Source organism: Lynx canadensis, chromosome C2, assembly GCF_007474595.2.
Source record: "Lynx canadensis isolate LIC74 chromosome C2, mLynCan4.pri.v2, whole genome shotgun sequence".
In the NCBI taxonomy this organism is placed as follows: domain Eukaryota; kingdom Metazoa; phylum Chordata; class Mammalia; order Carnivora; family Felidae; genus Lynx; species Lynx canadensis.
The window spans coordinates 67,201,836-67,222,206 of record NC_044311.2 but is presented as its reverse complement, the minus strand read 5'-3'; positions in this window follow the sequence as shown (position 1 = coordinate 67,222,206).

Sequence of the window (20,371 nt, the reverse complement as noted above, 5' to 3'; positions counted from 1 at the left end):
AAATGTTTTGTAAAATGTAAATGTAAATGTAAAAATGTAAATGATATTTCTCAGGAAGGATGAACTCTAAAGATATTAGATACTCTTATATATGTTCAATATTTCTACAGGTTGATGAATGGTTTTACTCCTTCTAATAGATGAATATTCATTGCTGCTATAGAACCAAATACAATTTGATGGTAGTATTATAGATTAACTATGACCTACATATACAAATAGATTAAAATACAGGTTTTGCCTGGAATGGGGAGGTGATTATCAATAAAAAATATTTGTGCTTTCTTAGACATAGAAACAATTCTAACCAAAGATGAGTGAGTCTGTCATCTGTTGAAATGTTGGTTTACCTCTAGGTATTTTGGCAGATTCTGGTCCGACATGTAGATTATTTCTCCGATTCATATAAAATGTGTAAGCTGAAAATGCGCAATGATTATGTTGATATGAATGTGAAGTTAAAATGTATCAACGTTTTAAGATTCAGTTGATTCGCACCAAAATCCAGTGATGGGCAACTGAACTACAAATCAAGAAATTTAAGTCCATTCCCAGGATTTACTTTCTGCAAGTCTATCTTTTGCACTCCCTTGAGAAGTCCCTCTCATTCTTTGAAACTGAGTTTTCTGAGGTGTAAGATGAGGGGACTGGCTCAGAAGACAAATGAAATCTAAAATAGCATGTCTGCAATTTGAATCCTGCAAAACAACCTGACATTTCTGTGTTTGGTGGGATGTGGACGTGGGTTACCAATGAACATGCCCCACTGTTTGGCGGTCTTTGTTCCCTCAACTCTAAAATGGGATAATAATAGAGCATACTTGTAGGTTGTTACGAGGCTCAAATGAATGTATGCATCACGCACAAAACATAATGGCTGGCATACAGCTGGTGCTACACAAATGTTAGCTATTATTATTATAGAAAACAAATCAAGTAATTTCAAATGCCCAGATGCCTATTTACTGTTGGAGAGGATCAGAAATAAAAATAAAGGAACTTTTCAGATGTCACTCAGACCGACTAGAACTTTAATGATGCTAAAGTAAAAAGCATGGCGGTAATCTTTATCCAAGAAAACATGATTAAACACACTGGCTCTGTCATTTCACCAAGCTTCACCATCTTTCTTTCTGTGACTCCTTTATTTCTTCTTTAATGTTTATTTATACCCTTCTCTCTTTTGTCTTTTACCCTCCTCTCAATTTAACATTTTCTCTTATTGATATTTTTGTAACCATTTGCTCTCTTCTTTAAGGATTAGAAGTTTTTACCTGTCTGCCATTATTTCAGATAATTGCTTGAAGGCACAAATCAAAACCAAGGAATAAAAGAGGCTTTGGAATAAGCTCTCTTAATTATCCAGGCTCTGCTGGTTTTCAACTAGGTGGGTAATTGGTAGGCATACAACTCAAGAGGAGGCAGCAGCAGTGCCCAAGCAGGCAACTCTGAAAGCATTCGATGTACCCCATTCTTACTTCAGGATGTTTAAAAAAGAAAACTGGGAGGGGCTCTTGGATGGCTCAGTCAGTTGAGCATCTGACTCTTCATTTCAGTTCAGATCATGATCTTACAGTTTCTGAGTTCAAGCCCCGCCTTGGCTCTGCGCTGGTGGTGTGGAGCCTGCCCGAGATTCTTTCTCCCTCTCTCCCTGCCGGCGCACGCGTGCAACGTTGCTCTCTCTCTTTCTCGCTCTCAAAATAAATAAACTTTAAAAAAAAAAAAAGATTGGGAGTATAGGTAAATCAAACTATTCGATGAAAGAAGAGTTAATCAACAAAAGTCATGCTGTGTAAAAACTATGATATAAACTATAATATCCATCAGGTTTTTTTTTTTTTAATTCAGTAGGCCTTAATACAAAAAAAATAATTTGCTATGTGCCTTAATGCAAACGACAACTGTTATCTTCTGTGCCCTCTCTTCCTTCCTAATTCTCTTGACTCCCCCTGCCCCAGGACACACAGTGAGCTAAAAATGTCTCCAGTTCAATATTTTCTTGCATGTTACTAATAATCATATAGTACTGCCTCTTGTCTGGACTACCCACCCAATCCAGACAGGTTTATTATCAGATTTCAAAATAAATCACTGCATCTCTACTCTTTCACTACTTTTCTTAAGTCATAGTGTATGAGTAACTTAAAGGTTATGACTTAAAGCATGGATTTAAAAAATTCCAACTGATTCGCAAAATTTCTGAACAGAAAATGTCCTAGTAGAATATTTTATAATATGTTCTTATCTTTTAAGTGCAACTTTTAAAAGCCCTATGAACAATTCTATTACTTGTTACCTCTTCTTTTCTGAGAAGTACAACTGAGTACAACTGAAAATTATGTGAGGAGTATGGGGTCTGAAAAACCTGCAATTCATCAAAACCAAAGGACACAGAAGCCAACACAAACAACTTTGCCTAAGAGAGTGATGTGCTTGTTTATTAAGAAAAAAAGGTTAGCAAAACTTCTCCCACTTTGAGAGAAAAAATCTAAGTTCATTACAGTTATAAGCTTGATTTTCACACCATAAGTTTTTAATTTCCTAAACTAATAAAATGATGAAATATGTTTATGGAATCAAGGAGATTACTCCATTACTGAATTAGAGAAATAATCTGACTGATATTTTTTACTTTTTAATCAATTGGATTAGCTGTATAAATTCATCTAAAATTACTTATCTGGGATATATTCACTAAAGGAAATTACGTAGTGTCAGGCATCATGTTTTCTCACCATATGTTGTGCACTTCCTTTTCTACTTTTTTTTTTCTCTCTGCCTTTTCACTTTGTCCCTAAACTGCCAGAATCAGTAAATGTTATAAGATAGTATAAACATGGCCTTTTAAACCCTGAAGTATAAACAGGCAAAGAATCACCATTCAGTCTGGTCTTTCTGCTTGTGACGGGGTTAGTAAAAGAAGCAACTTTTAAACACTGTTACTATTGACAAGTGATGGAGGTTAATAAGAAACTATGAAAAGAGTAGTAGAGCACCTTAAGCAAATAATAAAGCAAACATGTTATAAGTAATATAAATCATGAATATATCCCTTAGAAAGATGAGGTATACTAAAAATAAGGTGTCTTTAAAATAAAATTAAAATTTTGACATTTTCCAAACTGAAATTGACTCAGGTTAATGAAATCAGGTTGACTCTGGTAAGGACACTCATAGTAAGAACATGCATTCATTTGTATTAACCACCAAACAGCTGGATAATCTCTTTGCAAATAAGATCCTATAATTTTACATCAGCAGATCCACATCTTATGTATTTTCCCACCTCTTCAAGGAAGAAATTCCAGTTAACTAAGCTCTATTACTGTTCATTTTTTTGTGATACTCTTACATATTGATCTGGGTCATTTGCATTTTATTGTATTGTTTTGGTGATCCCTAAAAAAAGTTTAATTTGTAGAAGTAAAACATACAATGTTAATAAAATTCAGAAATTGAAGTGTTAAGCAAAATGTAATATAGGTATACATGTGTACAGCATAATTGTTCCAAAAAATAGCACTACTACCTACTAAAAATAGTTTATTGGATTTTTAGTTGTTATATTTTAAAGTATTAAGAATGTTTAAAGATAGGGGCACCTGGGTGGCTCAGTAAGTTAAGTGTCCGACTCTTGACCTCAACTCAGGTCATGATCTCATGGTTCATGGGATTAAACCCCACATTGGGCTCTACGCTGACAGCACAGAGCCTGCTTGGGATTCTCCCTCTCCCCCCACCTCCCCTGCTCTCTCTGTCTCTCTCTCAAAATAAATAAATAAACATTTTTTTTAAAAAAAGAAAGAAAAAAATGTTTAAAAACATGCAATGCCATGGAGAGATGAATGCTAATTGTTGCTTCTGATTTTATACACAGGACATTCTTCCCCTCCTCTGAGGATATGCACATCACCCTGTCATCCATTAATATATACAGTAGTCCCACCTTCACTACAGTTTCACTTTCTATAGTTTCAGGTACCTATGCTTGGTCAACTGCAACACCAAGGTAGACAATCCTCCTTCTGATGTATTATCAAGTCAACAGTAGTCTAACACTATGGCACAATGTGTGTGTCTTCCATCTCATCACCTAGACATTTAATCATCTTACATCATCACAGGAAGAAAGATGAGTGTAGCACAGTATGATATTTCGAGACAGACCACACCCATATAAATTTTATTACAGTATATATTTTTTACTTGTTTTTATTAATTTTTATTTATTTTTGAGAGACAGAGAAACAGAGAGTGAGCAGGGGAGGGGCACAGAGGGAGACACAGAATCTGAAGCAGGCTCCAGGCTCCCAACTGTCAGCACAGAGCCCAACATGGGGCTCAAACTCATGAACCATTGAGACCATGACCTAAGCTGAAGTTGGATGTTTAACCTACTGAGCCACCCAGACGCCCCTACAGTATATTGTTTTAATTGTTCTATTTTATTAGTTACTGTTGTTAATCTCTTGTGGTGCCTAATTTATAAAGTAAGCTTTATCACAGGTATGTATGTATGGGAAAAAATACTGTATATATAGGGTTTGGTCCTATCCACAAATTCAGGCATCCACTAGGGGTCTTGGAACATATCCCCCATGGATAAGCAAGGACTACTTACTATACATGGTTAGAATCAAATATTCACAAACACACAACCAAATATTATTTCCAGTTACAATGACACTCACACGAAAAATTTGACATGAACCTTCTATTATTAGTCATTTTTTTGGATTTCACATTATACTGGTTACACACATACACACACACACACACACACACACACACACACACACACACACACAAAATAATGTCTACCCAGAACCTGTGAATATGACCTTGTTTGGAAATAGTCTTTGCATATGTAATCAAATTAAGATGAAATCATACTAAAGCAGGGTAGAACTGTAATCCAATATCTAATGCCCTACATGAAGACAGAAATTTGAACACAGAGACAGAGATACACAGGGAGGGTGCCATGGGATGATGGAGGCAGAGATTGGAATATGTCCATCACCCACAGAATGCCAAGGGTTACAGGCAACACCAAAAGCCTAGAGACAGGCGTGGATCAGAATTCCCCCTAGAGTCTTCATAGAGAGTATGGTCGTACATTGACACCTTAATTTCAGACTTCTAGCCTCCAGAAGTATAATGAAATAAGTTCCTATTGTTTTATGCCACCCAGTTTGTGGTACTTGGTTTCAGCAACCCTGGTAAATAATACATACATTATTTTTAAAATTCCTTCTTTTTCTCATCTCTTCATAGCAATGACTTGCACATTTTCCTATGTAGGCTATAATACTTATTTATACAAGGCATACCTCAGAGATATTGTAGGTGTGGTTCCAGACCACCACAATAAAGTAAATATCACAAGAAAGAGAGTCAGTGAGTTTTTTTTAGTTTTCCAGTGCATAATGTAAACTATATGGAGTCTATTAAGTGTGTAATAGCATCATATCTAAGAAAAATAAAAACGTTATTTTAAAAATATTTGATAAAAAAATGTTAACCATAATCTGAGCTTTTAGCAAGTCATAATCTTGGCTGGTAGAGCATCATGTCTTGATGTTGATGCCTAGTGACTAATCAGTGTGGTGGCCATGGAAATTACTGAAAATAAGACAATAATGAAGTTTGCCACATCAATCGACTCTTCCTTTCATTAATGATTTCTCTGTAGCATGCAACACTGTGAGATAGCATTTTACTCATAGGAGAACTTCTTTCAATATTGGAATCAATCCTCTCAAATCCCACCATTGCTTTCTCATATAAGTTTATGTAATATCCTAAACCCTTTATTGTCATTTCAGCAAATTCACAGGATCTTTACCAGGAGTAGATTTCATCTCAAAAAACCATTTTCTTTGCTCATCCATAAAAGCAAATCCTGATCAATTAAGGTTTTGTCATGAGATTGCAGCCATTCAGTCCCATCTGCAGGCTCCACTTTTAATTCTAGTTCTCTTGCTACTCCACCACACCTCAGTTTCTTCCTCCACTGAAGTCTTGAACCCCTCAAACTCATCCAGGAGAGTTAGAATCAATTTCATCCCAACTCTTCTTTATGTTGACATCTTGACCTCTTCCTATGAATCACAACTGTTTTTAATGGCATACGGGAAGATAAATCCTCTTCAGTAGATTTTCAATTTACTTTGCTGAGATCGATCAGAGGAATTACTATCTATAGCAGCTATAGCCTTAGAAAATGTATTTCTTAAATAATAAGACTTGAAAGTCAAAATGACTCCTTGATCCATGGGCTGCAGAATGGATGTAGCAAGCATGAAAACAACATTAATCTCATTGTACATCTTCATCAGAGCTCTTGAGTGACCAGGTGCATTGTCAAGAGCAGTAATATCTTGAAAGGAATATTTTTTAAGAAAAATGTTCAGTAAACCATGTTGTAAATAGATGTGCTGTCATCCACAGTCTTTGTGGTTCCATATATAGAGCACAGGGCACAGTGGTTGTAGCATAATTCTTAAGGGCCTTAGCATTTTCAGAATGGTCAATGAGCATTAGCTTGAACTGAAAAGTCACCTTCTATATAGCTCCTAATAAGACAGTCAGCCTGTCCTTTGAAGCTTTTAAGACAGATGTAGATATCTCCTGCTAGCTATGAAAGTCCTCGATGGCATCTTCTTCCAGTATAAGGCTGTTTCATCTACATTGAAAATCTGTTGTTTAGTGCAGCAAACCTTCATTAATGATCTTAGCCAGATCTGGATAACTTGTTGCAATTTCTATATCAGCACTTGCTGCTTTACCTTGTACTTTATGTTATAGAGATGGCTTACTTCCTTAAACGTCATAAACAAATCTCTACTACCTTCAAACTTTTATTCTGAAGCTTCCTCACCTCTCTCAGCCTTCACAGAATTGAAGAGAGTGAGGGCCTTGCTCTGGATTAGGCTTTAGCTTAAGGGAATATTGTGGTTGATCTGATCTTCTATTCAGACTTTTCAAACTTTCTCCATATCAGCAATAAGGCTGCTTCTCTTATCATTCTTGTGTTCACTGGAGTAGCACTTTTAATTTTCCTCAAGACCTTTTCCTTTGCATTCACATTTTAGCTAACTGGTACAAGAAGCCTAGCTTTTGGCCTATCTGGGCTTTCAAAATGGCTTTCTCACTAAGTGTAATCATTTCTATCTCTTGATTTAAAGTGAATAACACATGACTCTTGCTTTCACTTGAACACTTAGAGGCCACTGTAGTATTATTAATTGACCTAATTTTAATATTGTGCTGTCTCAGAGAATAAGGAGGCCTGAGGTGAGGAAGAGGGACAGGGGAACAGCCAGTTGCTGGAGCAGTCAGAACACATACAACATTTATGGATTAAGCTTGCTGTCTTCTCTGGGTGTGGTGCATGGCACCCTCAAAACAACTGCAATAGCAACATCAAAAATCATTGATCAAATAGCAACATAACAAATATAATAATAAAAAAGTTTGAAGTATTTTAAGAACACCAAAATGTGACCCTGAGATACAAATGAGCAAATACTGTTGGAAAAATGGCCCCAATGGTCTTGCCCCACACAGTGTTGCCACAAAACCTTCAATTTGTTACAAAAAAAAAAAAAAAAAAGTTACCTGCAAAGTGCAGCAAAGTGAAACACAATGACTGAGGTACGCCTGTATTTGGGAAGATCAGGATGGCTTAACCTTTAAAGCCCTAAAGGAAAGCTTAATAAATCCCCTTGCCCTTGGCTTTTCTGTCCTGTAGTCTTATCACACTCAACACCTTTTAGCCAGTCATCTACTCACATAAGTCTTTCTTGCGGTATATTCCTCATGACTGTTTGACTCTGACAGATCACCTCCTAATACTGCTGATTTTTTTGTGGTTTACCAGTGCTTCTTATTAAAAGGTGAAAATGGCAGGGGCGCCTGGTTGGCTAAGTCAGTTAAGCATCTGACTTCAGCTAGGTCATGATCTCACGGTTCGTGAGTTCGAGCCCCATGTCAGGCTCTGTGCTGACAGCTCAGAGCCTGGAGCCTGCTTCAGATTCTGTGTCTCCCTCTCTTTCTGCAACTCCCCTGCTCACACTCTGTCCCTTTCTCTCTCTCTCTCTCTCTCTCTCTCTCTCTCTCTCTCTCTCTGAAATAAATAAACATTAAAAAAGTATATTTAAAAAAAAAGGTGAAAATGGCAAATACTATGCTGGGTACGCTACTGCAACTCTTTTTGAAGTCATCAAGGCAACACCTTTGCTCTTGACTACCTCAGTACAACAGGCTAAACTGTATGTTGTTGCTTAGGCCTGCATTTTAACTATGGGAAAAACAGCAACTATCATACTGACAGGAGGTATGCCTTTGAAGTATCATATAACTTTGGAAGGCTGTGGAAACAGAAGCTTCCTCATATCTAGTGGTGAAAACAAAACTCCAAACGTGAATCCCTGAAGGGAAAAGGAAACCATTTCACTGATATTTTCACAAAGAACACTGCTCTAAAAGGAACCAAAAACCAAACTTCTGTCATAGTCCAAAAGGATATTCCCCCCTAGAAAGGGATATTCCCCTAGAAAAACTGACTAGAGATGTCCAACAGTTGGCTCCAGAAAATGTAAAACAATATTGGAAATCTAATAACTGTTGGTTCAATAAAGAAGAAAATCGTGACTTAGGCCAAACAATAATCCTGAGACTCCAAGTTTCCCATTACTGACTACTGTACATGCATTAAATCATTGGTCCACTGATAAAATGGTAAGCTTTATGAACCAATACTAGTAAGAAAATATTAACAGGGCCACAAAGAGTGCCTACTTTGCTTCCTTCACCTGAACTGAAATATAATTCAAGAAAACCTATCCCCTGACTCCCAGACATTTTACATTGCCCAATGGGTTATCTGAGGTTTGACAAATGAATTGTATACAGCCTCCTCTGTCTCATGGATATGAATGTCTTAGTAATGGTTTGTACATTTTAAAATATTCCTACATGAGGAACCACCTCAAACTTCATACTGACTGAGGAACTCACTTCATGGGTCAAGTGCTTTAATAAGTCTATGTTGTTTAGCCAAGTTTTATACTTTCACCCTCAATCCTCAGGATTAGTCAAATACACTAACAAATAAATAGCAACATTATTAACACTCAAATGGCAACAACTGTAGAGACCCTTCAACTACTCTGGCCAAAGGCACTACCATTAGTCTCCTAAATCTTAGTCTATCCTTTTGGGAAACTATAAACCCTCACCCTTTGAGATAATCACAAAATACCCAATGTTCTTGGTCCTTGCTTCTTTGTTTTTTAAAAAATTTTTTTTAACGTTTATTTATTTTTGAGACAGAGAGAGACAGAGCATGAACGGGGGAGGGTCAGAGAGAGGGAGACACAGAATCTGAAACAGGCTCCAGGCTCTGAACTGTCAGCACAGAGCCTGACGCGGGGCTCGAACTCACAGACTGCAAGATCATGACCTGAGCCGAAGTCGGACGCTTAACCGACTGAGCCATCCAGGCGCCCCAGTCCTTGCTTCTTTGAATTCACAACTGGTAAAGGGAGATATACTTTCATAATGTAAAGGCCTAGCTGTTTCTGTTGAGAATAACCATGCTTTAGTAGAACAATCTTGCTGCAGGATGCTCTCAGGAGACAAACACTTTTTTTTTTCATTTCATTTCATTTTTATTTATTTTGAGAGAGAGACAGAGTGCACAAGTGGGGGGAGGAACAGAAAGAAAGGGAGAGAGAATTACAAGCAGGCTCCGTACTGTCAGTGAGGAGTCCAATGCAAGGCTTGATCTCATGAACCCTTGAGATCAGACTGGAGTCAAAACCAAGGGTCTGGCACTTAACTGACTGATCCACCCAGGCACCCCAAGAGACAAAGACGTTAAACATGACACCTTATAGACAGAGATTTTGTCTATTGGAAAGATATCTCCAGGAAGGCTCTCTTCAAACCCATTGGAAAGGAACCAACCCTTGTGCCATTAAAATCTAAGGAATAGATTCGTGGGTCTCTGTGTCACATCTCAAGAAAGCACCAAACTCTGACTAGGCCAACTGGTGAACTGAAATAAATATATCCAGGAACTGAAGCAGGTAACAGTTGAAAGAAATAGCTTTCCCAAGATGACTATACCAGGCCTGTATATCTTTTTCTCACTGTTACTTCTTACCTTATTTCTTCCCTCTCTTTCTTGGCCAAATCTATTGAAAAAGGGAAAACCTTTCAACTGCTGAATCTGCCACCAGAAACTCCTATCTATTCACAATGTTGGAGATCTTCAATCTGTTCCCTTGCATCCGAGGTAAGTATAAATCCATGAACTCCTTTTTGCGAGATTTTTAGAAAAGACCTTAGATTGGGATGGTTCCTTACAGAATGCCTGCTTCTCATCTCACTCTGTATAATCAGTTTTAGGCTATATATCTGTTGTCAGTCAAACCTTTGTAGAAACAATGTGCCTAATAGGATGATGTCAGCTCAGTGCTTTGAGGTGATCTCCAATGCTTAAGACATTGCCATCAGATGGCAAACATGTCAGAGTTCCTCCCACCATTCTTTGTTACTCAAATACAGCTTCAGTGGTTTCCAACCTGTGCACTTCCCCTCCCACATGAGACATGACAATCAGGATAGGTCCCTCCTGCACCAAGAGTTGAAACCACTAAATACAAAACCCTGACTCCTGATCAGCAATGCTGTTGAGTAAAGACCTTGATGTTTTTGAGGAAAGATCTAGATCAAAAACGACATGGGAAAATAAATAAAGGAAATCTCACTAATGTGTAGTCAGGAAGCCCTGAAAAGGAGAGCTCTCATGCACTATGAATCACTGTAAGAAGCAAATCTAAGCATTCCCCAAAAGAAAGCTTACTTTATTACTTTACATTCTCTAGCAGAAGGAACAAATAATTTTCCTTGCCCAGCAATAGCCCAGCCAATGAGAAACCGCCACACTCAGCCAATAAGAAGCCATTACAGCCCTTCCCAGCTTCTTCCTTTCCTCTATAAAAGCAAGCCCTTCTCTGTTTTCTAGATTTGCCTGTGGTTCAACACAGTTTGCTTGTCCTGAATTGCAGTTCTCTGCTATTCCCAAAAAACTCATTTTGCTGGTAAAATAGCTGGCTCTTTTGTTTTTTTTTTTAAGGTCAACAGTCAGCACTACAGAACACCTAATCCTCGGTACCTGTCTTCAAAACTTAATTATGTAGTAGGGTCTCCAATTCAGTCCTGACCTGAGATATAAGATACAAGATTTTGAGTTCTAGAAAGTCTCTCTCATGGATTGTGTTTGAAAGCAAGGTATTGACTCTACTGTCCATCACTGACTTAGCGACATCACAGATCATGAGCAAAATCTTACTGGGCTGGTGCTCTCCTCTTCATGACCTGCTCAGTTATTTATTCCATCTTTGCAAAATCTCTACCTAGAAGAGTGCCACATTTGTGAGCAGTCTTGACTTCTGGCACACATGTTGTTTCAATAAGAGCGTGTTTCTTCTTCTTATTCCCTTCTCAGGGAAAATCAAATTCACTTGGTGGGTGATACCAAAAACTGCACATAAAAATGATGCCTAGAAATTGCTCTCCCCAAATTTAAAGGCTGAATGAAAAGTCAGGGTGCAGGTAAATATGTAAAAATTAATAAAATAATTTTTTCATGCTTAAAAAAATTTATGGCTGAACTCTGTCTGGACAGGAAAGTTAAAATCATTAGTTAGCTGATCACTCAGACATTCAGCACAAACTCACTGTCATGTAAAGAATCAAGAGGAAAGATGGTGAAAACGTTTGTATAATTATGCTCAAAATCTATAGTATAGTATCAGTTAACATACATGATAATATTTTAAAAGATAATTTAAGGGGTGCCTAGGTGGCTCAGTCAGTTGAGCGTTGGACTTCGGCTCAGGTCACGATCTCACCCTTGGTGGGTTCGAGCCCCATGTTGGGCTCTGTGCTGACAGCTCAGATCCTGGAGTCTGCTTCGGCTTCTGTCTCCCTCTCTTTCTGCCCTTTTCCTGCTTGCACGTTGTGTCTCTCTCAAAAAATAAATAAACATTAAAAAAAATTTTTAAGATAATTTTAATGTTTGCAAATGTTAAATGCACAATAAATGAGGTAAAATAAGGGAAGGTGAATTAATTGGTCAATTCAAATCTCTTGATATATATGTATTACTGGGCAAGGAGAGAGACAGATAGCTGTTATTAACTAGATGTTTATTGGACAGACAGATCCTTTTAGCTCTGGTAGATTATTCTATTTACATATCATGTCACCTCGCATGGTCTCTAACACATAACTTAATAAATGGGCTTAATAACATGCATAATAAATGTGTTTCTTCAGAGGCACAGTGAACTGTTTTAATTATTTATTTGTTTTAGAGGTGGCATTTCTTTACTGTTCTGATGCCTTGCCTCCAAAATACTTTACAATGGAGCTCAATTCCAGGTCAGTCTGTGCTATAAACTACTGTGCAAAAATTTATACAGTGGAGGGTTACTGTATTACTTTGGTTTTGAAAACTACTAAGTATCAGTTAGTAGAAGAGAAAGCCCCCACCCCACCCCCCAAAAATGACACATAATAGTAAGGAAAGCCTTGACTTCTGACACACAAGATGTCTGGATAAGAACCTGGAGAACAAAGAGGCACTTCATAAGCATTCCTCCCTCTTATCTTCTGGCTTTGAATTCCTTGAGGATATGCCCATAGTTCTCTGATGTGCAAAAGGACCAGAAAGCTGCTCAGACACACTATCTCCGACAGTGTGTGGGACAGGGAGAGGGTCCTTTGTTAAAATACTCAGGGCAAGCATCAGGAGAAAAGACTAGTATCTCCTCTCCTACCTGAGCAATCAACTGAGTATGATGCCTTCTCCACATATAATTCAAAATAAACAATATTTTAGCATGAAAGCCCACGTAAATCCCGCTTTTTTTCTAAGATGACTAATCCTTTTATCCTTAAAAAGAGAAATTTTCTTCTTTTTTGTTTGTTTTGTTTTTTTAGTACTCCTCCTTTCTTACTTTAACGTACACCTAATCCATCTAATGGAGGAATCCATACTTGCTTCATTCTCCCTTTTCCATCTCTCTCTCTCAATCTCCATCTACAAGAACAAAGAGATGGGAAGAAAGAAAAAACAATAAACATGATTTTTAAAAGCCTATGCTTCTATGATGAGTCTGCATTCCTTCTAAAACTGAAGAAAACTAAGAAAATTATTTAGGCTTTGGGAATTGTAATACAAAACTGAGTTAAGTGAAAATGATGAAAGAATTAAAATTATATCATTTCCAAAGTTCACTTCTCATTTTCATAAATTTCACTTATACTATTGTAACAAATTAATAGTTAAAAATAATGAAATTGCATAACATCTTTGATAGAGATATTATATAAATTTCCAACATTTCAAGTAGAAAAATGATCTTTTCCACCCACATGAACTTCATAATATTTGTTTACTATACTTATTACATAGTTAAACTAGAACAGACATGCCCCTTAAGATTTGACCCTAAGGTGTATTACTATATTTTTACAACCTCTTTACTGCTAAAATAGCATTTGGTCTAGCTCATTTAGTAACCAACGCTGACACTAGGGCATAAAGATTGTGGAAAAAGGCTTATGTTTTTTTCTTACTTATATCAAATACCCAAAGCAATAAGACCCATATGTATAATTATCACAATTCTCACAGAAAGTGTCTTAGCAAATATCACCAAAAAAATCTTATAAATAATTTGAGTATTAAAAGTATTTTCAAACACAATAAAGTTAAGTCCTTTCTTGTTATTTCAAATTCTAAGAAGTTATAATTTTTATTTAAATTTTGTTATGTGTCATATCTTTGTCCACATTATTCTGCTGTGCTATTACTCATTTCCTTAATTCCCAAGCTTCGATGTAATGATATAAAAAGAAGTATAACATACAGGTGGAGCTAAGGACAATTTATTTGGTGACTGTACTTGCACTATTCCAAAATCCCTTCCAACTATGAATACTCTTTCCCTCAGATTTCTAAAATAAGATAGAAAACAGTTACATATACAAACAAAATTAGTTAATTAATTAATAAGAAGCACTATAATTAGTTGTACCTTTTAATATGTAGTTCTTACCTAATATACTTCTAGCTAAATAGTTCTATCGAGATCATACAAATTTTAAGAATTCCTGATTTTTCATTAAAATATTTCCAACTAAATAAGATTAACTCTTATACACCTTGCAAAAGTCCTTTACTATCTTACTTGAAAGAAAATTCATTGCCATTTCAAAACATATCTACTCCAGGTCAAAGCAATCCCTTTTTCCTTTTAAAACACATGATTCAACTTTCCAGAAACAATAAAGATATAAATAATACCTGCAATCATATTTTAAAATCCAATAATACTTTTTAAATTCTTCAAACAAATTGCACAAGGGAGTTGAAACAAGTTGCAAGGAGGAAAGAACAAATATTTTAAGAAAAAAATAATTTAAAAATTTCAGTATCTTCTAAAGTTATGGAATAATCTTATGTACTCAAGTAAAAAAGCAAAGTATATTTTAATTTGCTTACATCATACTAAGATGCAACACTAAATAACCCATTTTTTTTCAAAATATAATAAAAACATAAATAGCTATGAAAAAATAAACATCACTACATATAATTGGATCAAAATCTCAGCTAATTATAGCATATGCTTTCACCAGAAAAAAAACAAAAACCATATTTTGATGTAGCAGGTAAAATAACAATTTGACTTTTACTTAATGGTCATACTTAATTGTGAACAAACACAAAACCGCAAAAGTATGCCCAGGATAGCCATCCCAAATCTTGAGACAATGTAAACCATTATCCCAGATCTTGTTCCTATTTTAAATGAGAAGTCGAAATAGCACCAGGAATAACCTTTAATATAAGTACTGTATAATAGTTTTCTAAACACTACTACCTCTGTTGTCTCATTTAATCATCAGAACAACCCTGTGGTGCTTGGTCAATTTGACCCATTCGAAAATGAATAAACAAATTGACATATACTCCAAGTGATGGAATAATTAAGAGACAAGGTTTAAATTTAAGAGCTAGAATCTAAAGCTTTAGCCTTCAAATTTCATGATCTTTCTATACCATGCTCACTTCATATTTCTCTAAGGCTATTCCCAGACTGTTTCTGAATGGTACTATAGTTTCTTAAGCAAATCTGATCCATTAGAATTTAGAGTTGTGAAGTTTAGAAACAAATACTTTGCTACAGTGTCTTAGTCCACTGGGACTGAAAAAAATAAAATAAACATAGACTATGTGGTTTAAACAACAGAAATTTATTTCTCACAGCTTTGGAAGCTGGGAAGTTTGAGAACAATTAGCCAGCACGATCAGGTTCTGATGAAGTCTGTCTTCTAGAATGCAAACTTCCAATTTCTTTCTGTGTTCCCACAAGGGAGAAGAGGCAAGGGAGCTTTCTGGGGTTTCTCTTATTTATTTTTAAAGGGAGGTTTTGTTTTGTTTGTTTGTTTGTTTACTGTGTATTTATTTTTGAGAGTGGGGAGGGGCAGAGAGAGAGAGAGAGGAGGACAGAGGATCCAAAGCAGGCTCCACACTGTCAGCAGCGAGCCCAATATTGGGCTTGAACTCACAAACCCTGAGATCATGACCTGAGCTGAAGTCAGATTCTCAACCTATGGAGCCACCCAGGCACCCCTCCGAGGTTTCTTTTATAAAGGCATTAATCTTCATGAGGGCTCCACCTTCGTGACCTAATCACTTCCCAAAGATTGCACCTCCTAACACCATCACACAGGGCATTAACATTTCAACATATGAATCTGGGGCAGGACACAAACATTCAGACCATAGCATATAATTTAACTGTAAATCTTAGCAAAGGCTTTTAGACTACTCTCAGAATAAGACCTATGGAAACTACATGATTTCAGGGTTACTAACCATCATAGTAATAATACAGGGATGTGCAATTAGATAATAGTTCAGCAGTTCTCAAAACTTTTGATTTCAAGACCACTTTGTACTCTGAAAGTGCTAAATATTCCAAAGAGTTTTCACCTACATGAGCTATATCTGCTAATATTTATTGTATTGGAAATTAAAACTAAGAAATTTTGAAATACTTTAACTCATTTAAAAAAGCAATAAAAACCCATTAGATATTAGTGCATTTTTATGAAAATGTTTAGTAATATGAGTGCTACTAATCTACAATTCTACAAATTTCTTTAATGCCCAGCTTAATAGAAGACAACCTCTCATATTGGATTCTAAATTCAGTCTGTTTCATTGTGTTAAAATATGTATTGTAACTGTATTGCATGCATTCAAAAGTTAAAGAGACATGGGATGTATACAAAAAGACCTAAACCAAACTTCTAGACATGAAAACTACAACATGAGGTGAAAAGATACAACCAATTAAATTAATGATAGATTAGATTTTTTTCTGCATAAGAAAAATTTAGTAAGTTGAAGACATAGCCATAAAAAAAACTCCAAAATTAAATATAAAGAGAAAACGGGATTTTTTTTAAGTAATGAATAAAGCATCAGCAAGCTGTGGGACAATTACAAGTAGCTTAATACACATGAAATTGAATTCCCCAAAGGCTAAGAGAGATAAATACAGAAAATAAGGTTTGAAGATATAATGGTCAAAACTTCTCCATTTTTAATGAAGTCTGTAAATCCACAGATCTAAAAAGCTCAAGAAACCCAAACACAAGAAACATAGAAGAGAAGAGAGAAAAGAAAAGACAAGAAAAGAGTAAAGAAAAGAAAAAAGGAAAGCAATGACAATTCTGACAGTGGGCGAAGGTGAACATGTATGAGGGCAGAGGAGACAAGGGAACTCTGAAAGGGATGCCTGGGTGGCTCAGTTGGTTGAGCTTCCAACTCTTGATTTTGGCTCATTTCATGATCCCAGGGTTGTGGGATCAAGCACCACGTGGGGCACTGTGCTGAGCATGCAGCCTACTTGGTATTCTCATTCTCTCTCTCTCTCTCTGCTCCACTCATGCTCTCTCTCTCTCTCTCTCTCTAAAATAAAAAATTTTAAAAAGAAGGGAATTCTCTGTACTTTCTGTTCAATGTTGTTAACAAACTAAAACTGGTGTATAAATGATATAAAAATGTGTTTATAGGGGCGCCTGGGTGGCGCAGTCGGTTAAGCGTCCGACTTCAGCCAGGTCACGATCTCGCGGTCGGGGAGTTCGAGCCCCGCGTCGGGCTCTGGGCTGATGGCTCGGAGCCTGGAGCCTGTTTCCGATTCTGTGTCTCCCTCTCTCTCTGCCCCTCCCCCGTTCATGCTCTGTCTCTCTCTGTCCCAAAAATAAATAAACGTTGAAAAAAAATTTAAAAAAAAATGTGTTTATATATACTAGTAACAGTCAAGTTGAAGTAAAAAAATACCATTTAAAATAGCATGAAAAATATCATATACTTAACAGATAAATCTGACAAAACAATACAGAATATCAGTTCATCAAAAACTACAAAATATTACAAAAAGTAATTGAAGAAGGGTTTCTTTGCTCATGGGTTAGAAGATTCAACACTGTTAAAATACCAGTTTTCCTCAAACTGATAGATGTATTTGATATAATCCCAATAAAAATCTCAGGAGATGTTTTGTAGAAATTGACAAACTGTAAAGGTCCTATAATAGCCAAAGTAACGTTAAAAATGAACAAAAGTGGAGACCTAACATTCCAGGATTTCAAGACTTGTTATAGATTTACAGTAATCAGTATTCTGTGTATTGGCACCAAGATTGAAAAACAGACAAATAGAAGAAAATAGAGTCGGAAGTTGATCCACAGATGCATACATTATTTTTAACAAATGTGCAAAGGCAATTCGGTGGGGAAATAAGTCTTTTATCACATGGATATACAATTGTATATCCACATACAAAAATTTTTTTTTGATCTATAACTTACACAATATGCAAAAATTAATTCAAAGACCTAAATTTAACATGAAAGAGAAACCTTTTGTATTTTGGGTTAGGCAAGACTTCCTAGATATGAAACAAAAAGAAAGATCCAAAGTGGGGAAAAGGAAATTGATAAACTTGACCTCACTGAAATGAAAGATTTGTGGGGCACCTGGGTAGCTCAGTCATTTAAGCGTCTGACTTCAGCTCAGGTCATGATCTCACAGTTCGTGAGTCCGAGCTTCGCATTGGGTTCTGTGCTGACAGCTCAGAGCCTGGAACCTGCTTCGGATTCTGTGTCTCCCTCTGTCTCTGCCCTTCCCCTGCTCGCTCACACTCTCCCTCTCTCTATCAAAAATAAATAAACAATAAAAAAAAATGAAAACTTGTGGTATTACAAAGACACCATTAAAAGAATGAAAAAGACAAGCCAAGTCAGGAAAAAATATTTGTAAAGCATATAACTGATAAAGTACTTATATCTGGAATATAAGAATTATCATAGGTCAACAATTAGAAAACAAACACAAATTTTAAATGGACAAAATTATTTATACACTTCACCAGAGAAAATATGCAGATAGCAAATAAGCATGTGAAAGATGTTCAACGTTATCATTACAGAAATATAAATTAAAGCTACAATACACCACTGCCACTATCAGAATAGACAAAATTAAAAACACTGAGGCGAGGATGTGGAGGAAACAGAACTCTCATGTATTGCTTCTGGGAATTGGAAATTTCTTAAAAAGTCAAAATATGCCTATCATATAATCAACCATTCAATATTTAGGTATTTTCCCCAAGAGAAATGAGAGTATATTACCATAGAAAAATCTTGTATTCAAATGTTCATAACCTACATCTGAAAACAACGCAAATATCCTTCAACAGGTGAATGGATAAACAAATTGTGGGAAGTACACACAATGTAATACTGTTCAAGAAAAAGAAGAAATGGAGTATTAAAATACACTATGGCAAGGATGAAACTCAAAATAATTATGTGAAATAAAGAAGAGACAGAAAAAGAGAGAGAGAGAGAGAGAGAGAGAGAGAGAGAGAATGGAAATACTTATCGTGACACAGACAGTAGGTGGATGCCTGGGGACAAAGGGATGCACAGGGAGTGATGGCAGAGAGTGGGAGGGATGGGCGTGCTCATTATCCTTATTGTAGTGATGATTGCACATGTGTATAAGTGAGTCAACACTTCACAAATTATACACTTCCCATGCAATTTACTATAAGTCAAATTTCCTCCATGAGTCTGCTTTTTAAAAAGTTAAATAAATTTCCTAATGTAAACCATTAAAATAAGCCATATGTTTTTTTCTCATCGTGGAAATGTTTTTGACAAAATTTTGAGAGGAAAACAGCAATTATTAAGGACTAAAAGCCTTTCCACATGAAAAAATTTACACGTTTAAAAGAGTGTAACTTTTTGTTGCCATGACTACTTAGTAGCTTCATAAAATATTTTTAGTTAAATGGTTCTTTTCCTAGACATTTCTGCAAAATTAGATACTTTTGTTTATATCCTTATCCATTTTTTGCAGGAAAAAAAAATGCTAAAGACCCATCAGTGATTTAAAACAAGAAAGTCTTAGAAGTCCAGTGATACAAAAGCTAAGTCTCATTTACCCACTTGATGATTTGAGAACTGTATAATTATTTCAGTAAAATTTTAAAAAATGATCTGCACAAAAATTAGATTTAATGCCTAAAATTTAACCATTTTGAGTAAATGAAACTTTTTATAATTTTTTTAAGTTTATCTATCTCTGAGAGAGAGAGAGATTGCACACACATGTGCACAAGTAAGGGAGGGGCAAAGAGAAAGGGAAAGAGAATCCCAAGCAGGTACAGAGCCCAACTTGGGGTTCAAAATCACACACCATGAGACAATGACCTGAGCCAAAAAAAAAAAAAAAAAAAGAATCTGACATTTAGCCAACTGATGTACACAGATGCCCCTAAAATTTAACTTTTTAATTATTTGGATTTTATTTACTTAAAGAGGAAATAAATATGTATTAGTTAACTGTCTTTAGAATCACTCTCCAAGGTGAAATATCTTTTAAAGGCAATATACCTATAACAAAGAATAAACATACTAATTATGTTTATTTTATCAAAAATAGAAAAAAAAGGGGGGTGCCTGGCTGGCTCATGCAGTACAGCATGCAACTCTTGATCTCAGTGTTGTGAGTTCAAACCCTACATTAGGTATGGAGCCTACTTAAAAAAAAAGAAATAGAAATAAGAACATCACCACTATAGCAAAAACAAAATTAACCTGAATTATTTAGAGTTCATCATTGTCATCATTTAAAGAGTGAAAAAGTGTTAAGATTTGACATTTTAGGGGCACCTTGGTGGCTCAGTCGGTTGCATCTTAC